Source organism: Ornithodoros turicata, chromosome 8 (genome assembly GCF_037126465.1).
Source record: "Ornithodoros turicata isolate Travis chromosome 8, ASM3712646v1, whole genome shotgun sequence".
Classification (NCBI taxonomy): Eukaryota; Metazoa; Arthropoda; class Arachnida; order Ixodida; family Argasidae; genus Ornithodoros; species Ornithodoros turicata.
Genome location: NC_088208.1, coordinates 7,198,044 through 7,213,211, shown reverse-complemented (window position 1 = coordinate 7,213,211; position 15,168 = coordinate 7,198,044). Strand labels below are relative to the sequence as shown.

At 45.7% G+C, this 15,168-nt stretch overlaps 1 long non-coding RNA gene across 1 annotated transcript; it reads right to left on the bottom strand.

Moving 5' to 3' along the window:
• Positions 1-11,377: 11,377 nt before the first annotated feature.
• Positions 11,378-13,041, bottom strand: LOC135365889 (uncharacterized). The gene is made up of 3 exons (XR_010413987.1): positions 12,953-13,041; positions 12,711-12,815; positions 11,378-11,729 (listed from the first exon to the last, which is right to left on the bottom strand). It is a non-coding gene; the product is annotated as an uncharacterized LOC135365889 (long non-coding RNA).
• Between the last annotated feature and the right edge of the window lie 2,127 nt (positions 13,042-15,168).

The window sequence follows — 15,168 nt, the reverse complement described above, 5'->3', positions numbered from 1 at the left end:
GTTTGTTTGTTTGTTTGTAACGAAACATAGAGGAGAAATGAAAATAAATGTTATTTTGAGTGTGATCATGGTGTTACTTGCAAGCAAACATGTGCCTTATTGCTTCTTCTGCAGTTCCTTTTCTTCATTTGTATATTATATTGTGACACGTATGTCGTTCTGATGGTTCACGATGCAAGCAGAAATGGTTCACAATGTAAATATTGACGGAGAGTGCAAGAAGTGTCCGTACAATCTTGATGTAGCAACAACAATGAAACGTGTTTGCACGCTTGCGGCTCGGCTATGTGTGACCGGGTCCTCTCGGCCGCGCTGCGAACGCTGAGGCACCTCCGCTTTTTTTGAAAGGCATGTGTGAATGCGCCTTAAATAAGGGACTGCACATTAGGGCAATAAACTCCCTGTGGCACGTGCAGCATGTCGCCACACAAATTTAATCAAATACGAGGGGTGTTCAAGTTAAACCGGGAGTTTTCATTTTTCGCAAAAGTAAAATTAACTTACAGGCGAGAAATTAGTTGTATTTTTCAACTTAATGTCCAGCTGCACTAATGCACTTGTCCCAGCGTTTCACGAGGGCTTGGATGCCAGCAGCGTAGAAATCCTTACCGGCGCGTAGCAGCCATGATCGGACCGCATTCTTGACCTCGTCGTCGCAGCTGAAGTTGCGGCTCCCAATTAACGCCTTCAGTGGCTCGAAGAGATGGAAATCACTGAGGTCGAGGTCTGGACTGTAAGGGGGATGTGACAGCAATTCCCAGCCAAGTTCCTGTAAGGTGCGTGTCGTGAGATGCGCGGTATGCGGGCGTGCATTGTCCTGTAGGAGGAGGACTCCTTTGGTGATGAGACCCGCCCGCTTTTGCTTCAGCGCCTTATGCACATCCCTGAGAACCTGACAGTAATATGCACTATTGATGGTGGTACCACTGGGCAGAAAATCAACATGAACAACGTCAGCCTTGCCCCAGAAAACCGTGGCCATGACCTTACCCGCAGACGGGGTGCTTCGGAACTTCTTGGGAGCTGGCAAACCCGGATGCTTCCACTGTTTTGATACGCGTTTAGACTCAGGAGTGAAATGGCGCACCCACGTTTCATCGCGCGTGATGATCCGACCAAGGAACGGCTGTCCTTCAGTGTCGAAACGGTACCTTAGCTCTTGGGAGATTTCCAGTCTTCTCTGCCGGTCAAACACGGAGAGCTGCCTCGGGACCCAACGGGCACTAACTTTCCGAAACTGGAGGTGTTCATGAATGATAGTGCTCAACGCTGCCACAGAAAGGTCCGTCTTTCGAGCCAGCTCGAGACATGTTATCCGTCGGTCCTTGAGGATCAGGCGCTCCACAAGTTGGATCTTCTCAGGAACTCTGACACTGAGCTCTGAGCCATCCCGGCCGGGATCGTCCTGCACTGATGTACGGCCATCTCGGAACAGTTTGTACCACTCAAACGCTTTACTGCGGCTAAGTGTATCGTGGCCATACTGAACCTGAAGTCTTCTGTGAATTTCAGATGACTTTACGCCTTCATTCACGAGAAACTTCATGACAATTCGCTGTTCGATGTGCGCCCTCACCTCGTTGTCGGCCATCTTGTTCAGCACGTGTCTTCTGTTTTGCACAAAACTTCGGACCACCACGTGGTGAACGCGGAGGCCTGTCGCGTGTGAAAATGACGAAAAAGAACCAGCGCGAGTCATTTGTACACTCAGGAGACAGAAAGTCCCGGATTGACTTGAACACCCCTCGTAGTTATCACTATAAAGAAGAACAAAATACCATGATAAAAGAGCTAAAATAACACAGACGACGACGCGACGACACACACGGATACCGCTGCATGAAATAAGTATAAGTATAATTAATTAATTTACATTCCTAGAAAAGCGACAATAAAAAGTCTTTTGGCCCAGTTCACTAACATAGTTCGAAGTGGCACCAGTTGAGAAAATTTTTGTCTGGGTATCGATGTCAATTGACGTCTGTTCTCACGACAATCCTTCTATATTATGGGTGTTTTTATATTCTGTTTTTTTTTATACATTCAACTTATTTGCATAAACAAACTACGGACGAGTAGTTGCTGCTGTGCGAACTCTTATAGATTTTAGATGAAATTTGTATTCCGGTTACATGCCACTAATCCCATATGCCTGTTGAGAATATATGCACTTAATGTCGCGCTTTTTTTGCCGGTGCTGTCTGCATGCGCTCCCTACAGATAGGCGTGCACTCTACTCTATCATAGCCATCCTACTGGTGTCGAAGTTATGTAGACCCATGCGAATAGTGGTTTGCAACCGAAGCGAATACGAAGCGAATAGCTGCAAAATGGAACGGTTTGCATGCATAGGCGAAGTGCAAACATATTGCTTGCGACGCGCTTGTCTGAAATCTCCAGCCTGTGGCTGAGCGCTGCCTTGCCGGCAGTGTCGCCGCACGAAGGAACTACACCAATACAGTCTCCCAGGGGAAGCCGCTGTCCCTCTCTCTCACTAGCAGACGACGTCCCGGTACCCGACGGTTATCTCGATTATCTCTCCCGACAAGTGGCGGTTGAGTGCAGCCTCCCCTCAGAGTCGGTATTGGTATAGTTCCTTCGAGCGCGACACCGCCGACAGGGGACCGCTCCGCCGCAGGCTGGAGATTTCAGACAACCGTGTTGCAAACAGTACAGGAAACGTTAGCAGATAACAGACATGTTTAAATTTGCAGCGGTATACAAGCGCAAAATCTCTGTCGGTATGCATTGAGAATGTGGTGCATTCAAGGACGAAACAGCGAGCTGCGCCGCCTCCTTTTCAGGACGAGTCTACTATATAGTGCACTTAAACAGTGTTTCCGGCGGTTTCGCTGTAGTGGATTAATAGTTTGTTCTTGCGTGGCTTTTTTGACTGGCAACTATTCGAATATATTCGGTGTGGAAGAGGCATTCGACTCGATTCGCAATTCGAATGCCGAAATTTGTATTCGGTTCGGAATTTGAGTCGAACATATATACGTATTCGCTTCGGTATTCGAAAAATACGAATATTCGCACGGCACTAAGGTTGTACAACAAGCGAGAGGCCCTGCGTAGTCATCTAAGCTAGGATTTGAAGGTTGTGCTCAATTCTATGCTTGATATAACTATTTTGCTTACCAGGCCTGTCTGTTTTGTATGCACAATACAGTTTTGCAATAGACCATTTTACAAAAGCCAGCGCCACCTGTATTGTCATCAGGCGCCGCCTGTGGCACGCAACGGCTCATGGGAATTTCGAGCGACTTCGAGCATTACGCGATTGCAAGAGGCGAAGGTAGAAGAAGAACAACAACATTCCCAGTGTACGCAACAGCAGCGTCAGCCGTGATAAACCGTAACCGAAGCAGATGACGGAACAGTGTCCCTCGAAGTTCCCATGCTGCTTTGCGCCGCGCGCTTGCTGGCCCGCGAATCGTTGTAAAATCGTTTATTAAAGCATTGAATGGACGTGAGCGGAGTTTGCTATTTGAACCCAGCGTTTCCCTTTTATTGGCACCTCTTGTTATGACACCTATTATGTAGCTAATGCAGCATGCTTATCCAACGTCACGACACGGTGTCACGTCATACATCAGGAAATCAGCAATATGTATTAAGGGAAATTGCAACGCTCCTCTCGACGGATGAACGCTGAGACGTCACGGACATCTCGTGTGCGTCTCTTCTTGTGGGGTAAAATGAGGTGTAAAGACAAAATGAGTCACACATACCCGAATGATCTTTGGTCGTATGTTTAAACGCATCACATGTCCCTTGCAAGCCCATAAGCCTTGGGTGGTCATACGTCCAAGACGAGCAGTCTCAACAGGATCTTCAGAGGAAATAAATAAATGAATAACATGGAATGTGTTGCTGGTGAACGAACTACAGCTTTCAACCCTTTTGGTCCCAAAAATTCGTGACAAAGTTTTCCACTCTTGTGTCGGGAAACTTAATCCTTACTCTATTTCTTTTTAGTATTTGTATCGTTGAATTAACATTTGGGGTAAAATTGTTATCCCTTCTTGACACTTAATTTAATCACTGTATTCTAAATTTTTGTAGATTCCTCATGCAGTTCACACAATTACTTCTTAAATTGGGAGTAGGACATTCCGAGTGCATTCATATATCAACCATGATGCAACCTTCTATGGCTACGGAATGTACCCAACAGCTCCCGTGGCACAGCGGTTAGGACGACTGCATTCCACATATAGGGACTGGGACGTAAGGCGGGCTTGAATCCTACCACCGACCGTGCTGTCTGGGGTTTTGCCCTGGGTTTCCGGCAAACTTTCCAGACGAATGTCAGCAAAGTTACACCTGAAGTCGACCCAGGATGCACAGTAACACACCTATCCCCAACTCCTTCCTGCTCTTCCCCCACCATCTGTCCACGTTTGTATTTAGCTAATTCCCACAGTTGCTTTGTAGCGCTAACGCATAATTTTCAAAAATCGTGGTCGTATCCCTGTTGGAAAAAAAATAATAGAAATCTCTATGCGTAGGGAAATGAGCAATATGAGAAAAGTAATGAGCAGAATGAGCAATCTTATGAGCCGCACGGCAAGGCCAACGACGCGATATGTGCGCAGATATAAGCAATATGAGAAAAACAATGAGCAGTATGAGCTACGTTATACGCAGTATGAGGTACATTTTGAGCAGTATGTGGAAAGTATGAGCGCGGACCGTTTACTTAACCAGTTATTCACCTAGGAGTGCTAGCGCAATAGCGTCTGGTGATGGCCTTTCAGGAGACGTTCTTCACTGTCGGATATGTGATTGAGTATATCATGTCTATAAGTTGATCATGCCATCCTCGCTGCGGACGACCATTTCGTCTATAGTTGGGACTCATTGGCGCAGTGCAGGGAAGTGACACGATCTTTGGTCGGCCCGGACAGGGTGTTTCGGAGAGACATCAGCGTTCCTCAGTATCAGCGACACCCGTGGAGGCCGCAGTGCAAGTCAGAAAACGCATATACAAATGAAAAATAGCCGAAGCTTTATGAGTGCACATGAAGAACATGTATGATAGTAGACCGCGCCTTCCCAGCCATGGACGGCCCTTTTTTTCCTTGCTGGGACTAATCGAGGCTGCGCAGGGAAGCAATACAACCATCAGTCAGCACAGACTGTGTGTCTTACTGAGACATCGATGTTGAGACATCAATGGCCGCATTGCAAGCCAGAAAGTGCATACTCAAATGGAAAACAGCCGCAGATCTATGGATGTAGGTGTGGAACATGCTTTTGGTTGCCTGTACAGCTCGAAGCAGAGTTAACTTGAACGCACCTCTGACCTGCGGAGCAGTTCCGTGTATGCGAAAGGGAGTCTGGCCATTAATGGGACCTGCCTATACCTGAGGCTCCACCCACTTTTTGAGGTATCTAGCCAGTCACAGGTCGAAATACAGTTGTCTATTATTACATCCATCCAGTACTTATACCTCACCCTTATTTACTGGGTGCCGCCATTTTGGGGAAACTCGATTGATTTGGATGAAATGGATATCACTGGTGACAGACCAAAACGACTGATTTTGCGCCCACTCTTGTCAACGCCATGTGCATGGAGAGAGGCACGTTGGGAAGGCTCAGAATTGCAGAAATGGTTGCTGGCAGAAATGATTGGCCAGGAGAGCGGTACAACCGCTTCTTCGTAGCAGACGACTGCCGGTATGAAGTTTTAGATCACGTAATGTAAGTAGATCGAATCAAAAATTAGCAAAGATGTATGTATAAATAAAATGCAATTATATAATGCAAAGTCTTACGTATAAGGTCGTCCTTCTTGCTATTTTCTTGGTATGACGGTCTTAACTAGGCCTAATGTTAGCGACGAAACATCCCATTTTCGCGTAAATAACGATGGCGGAGCGAAAGTGAAGCTGATTTTGCAGATGCGTACATGAAGATATATACTCACCGTATGAAATTAAAGTAGTACTATATGATCTTTTTTTTTGTCACGAAATCTCTGCTTCGCCGTTCCAAGCACCATCCTCCATCTTGGAGAAAATTTGGTGTCATGGCAGCTCCCATGGAAAACGGTAACCAATGAAATGCGCCTAAGTTTGATTGGCAGGTCGAGCCTCTTTTTTAGGCTCCTCCTAATGGCCAGACTCCCTTTGGTATACACGGCACTGCTGCGGAGCAGAAATGCAGCCACCCTAGCGGCGCTTACGAGAAGTAAAGGGAAGGAGTGTTTCAACTGTCCCAGTTGTGCAGCGGTGTTGTTCCTCGGGCACCCCCGCAGCACAAGTGGGACAGTGTAAAGTCTCTTTCCTTTCATTTTGCCTAAGTGACACTAGGAAGCCACCATGCACCCCGTTCCCTTCGCTAGCACAAAAACCAATCCCGACGCTTTTTGGACAGACCCTGTATACAGACCGTATATATAGGCCAGGAGAACGGCAGAACCGTTTCGTCGTAACAGACGACTGCCAATATGAACTTTCAAATCACGTAAAGTAAGCAAATGGAATAGAAATAATCAAAGATGTATGTATAAATAAAATTTAATGCAAAATCTTAGGCATCAAGGGCGTCTTTTGGCTACTCTCTTGAGGTCGCGGCCTTAACTAGGCCTAACGTTACCCCATTGGCAATATTTCTGATGGACCACCAGGAAATTTCATGGACCATCGAAATATTCTGATTGCATCTAAAGGACCATCAAATCCACCTTGAGGCTTCCTGGTGGAACACCAAACCGCCCTTGGTGGAGCCTGAAAGTCCAGCAGCCTGTCCCTGTTGGTGCATATTGCACCAGCCATTGGCGGTACCTAATGGACTGCCAAATTTCCTTTGGTGATGTCTGGTGGACCAATAATGTACATGTGATGGTGCTGGTGAGCTCCTCGTGCCACCTTGCTCCGACGCCTTGCACTTTCATCCGCGTGTATAGGACCAGTTAGTTCCCAGCACTTTTAAATATTTATACAGGTTAAAAGTTCAAACGTACGCCGCATTGATGACATAAAATAGGCACGCTTTGTCACTCGTTCGTCCTCAATCAACACACGTACTTTATCCGTGAACATCTTTGATCCTGGCGTACAATTGTACCCTTACGCGGTCAGGGGCGGATCCAGACCCTCGGTTTGGGAGGGGGGCGGTTTCTTTGTCGAAGCGTGTAGTGTGGGGAGAGGGAAATCCAATGCATAAATTGACGTTTGGGGGCGATTGCCCCCCTCCCCCCACCCTGGATCCGCCACTGTACGCGGTTGCCTGTTTCACGTCGGCGTTCGTGTCGGCATCGCCCGTTCGCAGCACATGTAGTCGTAAGTTGGCACTGTGGCTGAGACGTTGCAGATGGAAAACTCGGTGTGCAAAAGGATTGATACTTTTTGGAGGGTTCTTCGGACTGGACGCATTTGGTAGTAGACGCGAAAGAAGTTTCTGAATAGGGTAAGGCGTAACACGACCTCTTCGCACTCATAAACTTCGTTCGCGGGAACTGTGTATTATTTTCAGTCTCCATTCCATCTCAGTAGTAAGTACTGGACTCTCACAGTGCACAACGCTACAAGGCTTCTGGACGCCATTAATTAGCAATTAGAGCTAATTGGGACCCCCCACATTAATCAGCATCATCCAATGAGTCATCAAACTAATTGGGGAACGTCTAACTCGTGTCCAGACCACCCGAGCGTTGTGCACTACGAGAGTCCATAAAAAATAAAAAAAATAGATAGAGAGAGAGTGGAGAGAAGGAGTTTAGTTGAAGATCAACGACGCCATCTTGAAGAAAGCGCCCGGAAAGGCCGCTGACCGTCGCTGGGCGACGGAGCACAGAACCAGGTTGCAAAGCATCGCAGCTATGACCACCAGTTCCGGACATCCTGTGACGTCAGCTGTGACGTCATCACGGCATGTCTGGGCAAGTTAGGACAGCTCTGGACATGCTAGGAGAAAAACACTCGTAATACAGAGGCCCGCAAAGCAATGGTATGCAAACCATCAATAGCTAACAACAAAAAGAATTAGTTACACAACAAATGAGCCCACCAGAACAGGAGCGCAGAACCATGCGACTGCTCCATCCGAGGGGCAGGCAGAAACTGACTCGTAATGCTTTTTTGTCCTGTATAAAGCCCCGCAGCTGCACCCCCTATCGATTACTTTCTCAACTAATCTCACAACAAAATTATTAAGAATCACGCCAGCGCTACTCCCGTTCCCAAGGCAGAAGAAGATAGAAAATGGCGGGGATGCCCGGACAACAGCAACCAACACCCGACGTGCACTGGCACGAAAATCGCAAACAAAGCGGGAACAAAGTTGGCAAAAGCATTAGTTACACAACAAAGCACCTCACCACAGCAGGAGCGCAGACCGATGCGACTGCTCTCCATGACAGCCAGCCAGAAACTGAGCGAGCGCGGGGAGCGCACGTCTGCTTTCCGCGACAGCCGGAGAGAAACTGACTGGGGCGCCGCTCCGCGGCCGCTACGCATACGCGCTCCTAGCGCCCTCTGGGGCGACCACCTCCGAGAGGCTAAGAGTGAAGAGCATTCCTGCGCCCCCTGCTGGCCATTCTCATTGGTCTTGAGGCTAAGAGAGAAGAGCATTCCTGCGCCCCCTGCTGGCCGTTCTCATTGGTCGTGACGTCATCCTATTGTCTCCGGGCTACCCTGTTTTTTTTCCACTAATGCTCGTTTGGTCAATCTACAATGAAGCCACAGTATGACGTCATCATATACCTGCGTGGCTCAAGGACGCGTACGCTCTAGACAGGGGACCTATTATTTATTGAATCACTATCCCATGATTATTTCCTTTATTCTTCTATAACGATTGAATAGGAAACTATTGCAGTAGAGCACCATGCATGAAAGCTGATCGTAGGAATTCCAAAGTCTTACTAAATGAGACTTGCAAAAGAACAAAATATCCTAACACGTAACTCCATCAACGGCAAATAAGAGGACTAGGTACTCCACAAATCAACACAGAGTACGGGTAAACAGGAGCGCAGAACTCAGGGCAGCACTATCGTCAAGACAACAATGTTCCTTGTCAAAAAAGAAAAAAAATACAAAACGTCAACACAGGAAAGCATGCATATTGGGGCATGTCAGAACACGTCAGGACAAATTGTACGACTGCTGGGCAACAGAGGAAAACAAACACTTGAACAGAGTGAAAAAGACACTTACCATCATTTTTCCAGTTCACAGCATTCCCTCATTGTAAATCCGCTCATCACAAAATCCACCTGCATCGTCGAACACCATTCACCAGTGACGAACCACACATCCGCACCCCATCAGAGGCAGACAGAACCCCACCGAAGCTACGTCCTTCCACTGACGGCCAACGCCAGGAGCAAAATTTGCGTGTCCAGACCCGTCAGTGTCCAAGAGAGAAGTGAATCCTTGTGCCCCCTGCACGCCGTTCTCATTGGTCGTGACGTCATCCTATTGTTTCAGGGCTACCCTGTTTTTTTCCACTAATGCTCCTCTAGACAAGGTCAACCTGAAACAATGGTCTCGTGGTATGACGTCATCATGCAGGTGCGTGGCTCAAGGACGCGTACGCTCTAGACATGGGACCTGTTATTTATTGAATCACTATCCCTAGATTATTTCCTTTATTCTACTATAATGATTGCATAGGGAACTATTGCAGAAGAGCACCATAGACAAGAGGAGATTGTAGCATTTCATTCCCAAAGTCTTACTGTACAGGGAAAAAAATAATGGTTCAGCAAGACATGTCCATCCCAGCCGAGAGCCATGCAGCTAAGTGAATAATGACGCTTTGTTCCTCCTGAATAAAGTCACACACCTGTCCCCCTCGCGGTTACTCTCTTAACTAAATGAATCGCAAAATTGTTAAGAATAGCTCTACTCCCATTCAAGGCAGCACTATCGTCAAGAATATTTCTTGCACAAAAAGAAAAAAGCTACATGTAGAAGGAAAGCATATCAGAACAAGCCCAGGCATGTCAGTGCATGTACAACAAGGGGGAAAAAGCGAAAAGAAACAAAGAAGGAAACCAGCATCAAACTATTTCTAAGCACACGCACTCCTCTTATTCAAAAACAGTGCACATCATAAATCCGTCCAGGGCAATACACACCATTTTTCTATTGCTACACTTTTTTTCCAGTGACGGTCAATGCATTGCTACAGACTGCGTAACGTCATCACATCCTGTCTGAAGAAGAAGACAGCGGCAAAGACTCCTATTATTCATTGAATCGCAAGATTATTTCCTTTGTCCTACTCTTAATGACATTCATTCTCTCATTAAAATTCAACAAAAAAGCACCCTGCATATTAACGATTTTCACCCCAAAGGCTCATCATGGTCATTAGAATTACAGTAAACTACCACTGCTCTTTTAAAATAATAAGTGAGACCACGCAACATCACCTCCAGGATTATGTAATACATGACCCTTTCTATGCTCATACATTCGTTGTCTGAGGCTACACCTGCGAGCAAAAAGGCGCGGAAGCCGGGGGGGCAAAGTTCCATTCGCGCATTGCGAGCAAAAAGGCGGGAAAGCCGGGAGCAAAGTTCCATTGGGCGCACGCCAAAGCACAAGACAGAACGCCTATACGGGAACAATGATGGCATTCGTATACTATATTAATGATTATTGCATTGCAGTTTAGAAAAACTACTACAAAAGTATAATTTTAGGAGCCCATTAAAATTCTACTTTCTATGGAAACTATAATTGCCCTATTACTTGGATCGCTATTAATGAAGCGCTCCAATTTTTTCTCTCTTCCCATGTCAGCCTTGTCATGCAGGGAAGCAGACTCACATCCAAAATAATTAATTTACACTGAGGGTGCCGTGCTTCAGGAATTCCTATCCTGCGCTCAGATGCAAGCATTTCTTCACGGATACCTTTAACAGCTGACTTCCTCAACATACCGAGCTCCTAACAACATTTAACAAACAATCAGAGAAACCCTCTTCTCAGCTGTACCATGCGACTGTCTTCCTCGTAAAATCGGTGATCTGAGGAAGAGAGCAGCGAAAAATTGCGCGCACTTGTGCTTGCCTTCAAAAACTGAAGCATATGCCAATAAACCAAGAAAAAGTCACTCATGTCTGGTATCTGATAGTGCCACATACACAGACGCATTGCCCTTGCGTAAAGAAAGCACAGGACAGGGATACACAAATTTCCTTAGGTGAGCAGGGAAAAGGCTTAAGACCTCAGGTCACCACACATCGCCACGCGGCTAGCACAACATGACACCAACAACAACATACTAGCAGCGGGTAAAATTGCAACACTGCTGAACAAGTCCAGACATGCCACGATGACGTCAAAAATCAGGCACAAAAAGAGACACCACTTTATGTTTTTCATGTCTAAATGAAACGTACCTGACCTGATCCAAATTAACCGTTCTGAGTCGGGAACACACAAAGAGAAAAACGCAACACACGCCACAACATTAACAGATAAGCAAATGAGCTGTGGCGAGCTCCACCTTGGGACAAAGTCAACAAGTAATTCACCAAAAGTCAATGAGCGCCTGAAATGTAACATCTCTGACTGGTAGCAGGACGGTCCATGTTCAATTCCTGGTGCTAGCACTGACTGGCTTTTTCATGAATTATTTGTTGAAGTTTCGATGTGCTTGAGAACCATTCGTCAACCATTGTATCCTCATGAGGTGATGAGGGTTTGTCATCCCGAAGAGACTCCCTTTCTGGCATGTGTCCTTATGGATGCTCATCACTGCATAAAAAAAAAGAAAAAGCATTTAATGACAAGAAATGGATATTCGTATTTACTGTATAATGATTGTGCACAACAGAAAGAAGACTTTCGCACAGAAGGCTGTGCTTCTTCAGGTCTAACATCAAGTTACAAAATTCCAGAATATATGACATGTTGTAAGGTAGAGAATAAGTAGAGTTATTGAGTTGTCGAGTCGAGTTGAGGGGGGAGTTGTACCCCCTTTTTATTTTATTATATATGATTGTATAATTATTTTTATGTCTGTACCAACCCTCGCTCTCTACATTACAACATGTTTTATATATTCCGGGATTTTGTAACTTCATGTTAGACATTAACAAGAGTAGCCTTGTGCACGAACGTCTCGTCTCATTAAAATTTAGATGCTCTCAACAGTCTTCTTTCTGTTGTGAATCTCTATCGCAGCATACCTGCACATTGCTGTTCTACGTACTGTGACTTTGCAGTAAGAGTATGGTCTTTGGGTAAAAAGACTACACAGCACTGCTCAGGTATTTTTGCCTATCGAACAGTATGTATGTATGCAGTATGCACACAGTATTTGTGCACCGGACCCACTAAAAATGTAGTGAATGTGACATTGCCCACGGTAATGCACCAAGTTGAACACAATTATTGTAGAATCCAGGTATTTTAGCTTACATGTCAAGCCAGTACCACATCCAGTGTGAAGTTGTGACAAATAAATAGTTTCCATTTTTCTTAGCTCTCAGAACACAGACAGTGAATTAATAAGAGTAGACAATGTTAACATGAATTCTGGGCTATTCTTCAATTAAAGATTCACAGATAGTAAAGGCACCTTCCTCAATGGACGTTGATGACACTGAAAATTCTAAAACGTTATCAGAGGCGACATCAGCTTCGGTGTGCCAAAGGATTGTATGTCCAACAGTAATCCAGCTAACAGTAACAAAAATGTGCAAAAGACAAATTAACTGAACTAATGTAACGTACCTTCTATATCAGACAGTGAAGCTTGTAACACCCCGTCCACAGGAACCAGTGTCCAGACAGCAAAAGTGCTTGAACTGGGAGATAGCAGCTAATCGGGATGGCGACCTTTGTTTTCCACCCTGAAAGCACAGGTTGTAACTTTGAGGGCAGATTTAAAAGTAGTGTCAAGATGTCTGCATGCGAGCGCACATGAAAAGTTGAACATAGGTGAATACTCAAATTATAACATCACATTGTCATACCTATTGGTGGAGGTAGACTGCAACTAACGTGTCAGCCATTTCTTCATGCACCAGATACAAGCCAGATCATGCTTCATTTCCGCCTTCAGCGTGCACCTGTGGTAATTCGGAAGTTAGAGTATCAATACTATTGTGTTGCTAATCGTGGTTATATCAGAGTAAGCGCAGTCGGACAGCTGCACAATCGATTCATTAAGCTTGCTTAATGAATTCTTCTTCTGAAAGGTCTTCACTAAATAGGTGAGCCGATAATGACTCCAAATAAAATAAAATAAAATAAGCATTCCAGCATCGCTGGCTGCAAGCTTGGGTACCCAACAGAGCAGCGCGCTCCTATCAACACGCCTTGGGCTGACCTTACACACCCGAAGCCTTTTCTGAATACATTCTGCTGGCGCTGGAATAAAAGATTGCTAAAAGATGCGCTCACTCGGGGAATCGCGCGCGTCCAAACCGCGAGAACGGGTCCGCGTTGCGCTCGCGTCGCGAGTCCAAACCGCGAGACCGGGCCCGCGCGCGCGCTTCGCGGTTCGGGCGCACTGTTTTATCACTTAAACAGCAACAGAGCTGACATCGTAGTACCCTCGCGATAAATCTTTTAGTGAAGACCTATGAACACGGTTTGGTTTAAAAATGATGAGAGCTACAGTGTGTAGCGAATGATGTTCACATTTACGCGTCTGTATAATGATCGCTGCGTAGAAGCACGGCACCGTTTTCTTCGTAGCGAACATGCATTCCTTTCTTTCTTTCTTGGCTCGCGCCGGCCGAGTGGCGATATCCTATTACATCCGGAACGAGGACCGATTGTCTTGCGTAAGCATACATGTCTGTGCCGTCTTTTGGCGATGGCAGGATAATTATTGACCTGAGGAATAATATGGATTTATGTGGTTGTGAAAATAGACTTTGTGTTTGTGAGTGTGAAAATGTTAGTGTGTGTGTGTGTGTGTGCCTGTGTGTGTGCGCACGCGCACGCGCTGGGTCCCCACTTTACAAGTAAGTGTTTGCCTTTTCGTGTGGCACGAGTGATACATTTATGTACTATTGCGTGAAATAGTGGTTTAAAAAAAAGGGCAGTCGCGTTTGCATTGCTATCTGTAGGATAGGACGAGCGTTTTTAATGGAATTGCCTCGCGAACCTGGCGAAGTCTTTGTTTTGGGCAGGGTATTTTATGAGTGCCCGACGCCGGTCCTGCTGTTGTTTGTTTCTTTGTTAGTATGTATCTGTCCCGTTCGTAGCGCTGTTCAAGCGCTAGCCGCGTAGCGATAAGCGGTGATTCTCCGATTATTCCTGAGCGGTACGACTTAAGCCTTTTCCCTGCTCACTTAAGGAAATTTGTGTATCCCTGTCCTGTGACACAAATGCGTGTAATTTTTCGCGGTTCTTTTCTTCTGTCACTGCTTTTACTCAGAATGTAGGTGAGGGGGGGAAAAAGTCAGCATCCAGGTAGAGCAGGAGAAAGCCGCTCGGCAGAGGAGAGTTCATGAGAATGGAATTTGTTTGTTGTTTGTTATATATCGTTGAGTGTCAGTATTCACTAGAGGTGTGCGAATATTCGAAATTTCGAATATTGTTCGAATATTGTTGATATTCGAACCCTATTCGTATTCGAAAATTTGATAATCGAGAAATTCGAATATTCGAAAATTTCGAATAATGGAGCACAAGCGCCAATATTCCCGCTAAAATCAACAGAATTCCAGGTATTGGGATTAATTTTGCGAAAATTCCACGTTTGGCACGTCCTTAGCGCGATTTCCAATTGGAATCGGACTTCATGTGCATCCAGCAAAACCGCAAGTTGGCTTCACAGCATGCTTCTGTGCATTGCGTGCAGCCAACTTTAAGGCACAACGTCTGGTAGGCTACCTAGCCGATTTGATTTTTTTTATGTGTGCTTTCGTTATTTTTTAAAAGATAATACAGACTCGAAGAAGTGTTTGTTTGTTTGTTAGTATGTGTCTGTCACCTTCGTAGCGCTGTTCAAGCATTATTTTCTTTGCAAAAACTCAGACTTTATGGTATTAAGCTGTTCGAGTAGAAGTGACTTTCCGTGCTCGCTTAAAGGTCAGATATGCCGATTTTGAAGTGCCGCAGAACTGAGCGATACTCGCGCTGTGTGTTCATTACCGAACACTGAATATGTGTGCGAAATATCTTGCTCCAACTGTTCGTAGTTTTTTAGAAAACAGTTTTTTTAGTTCCCACGTCC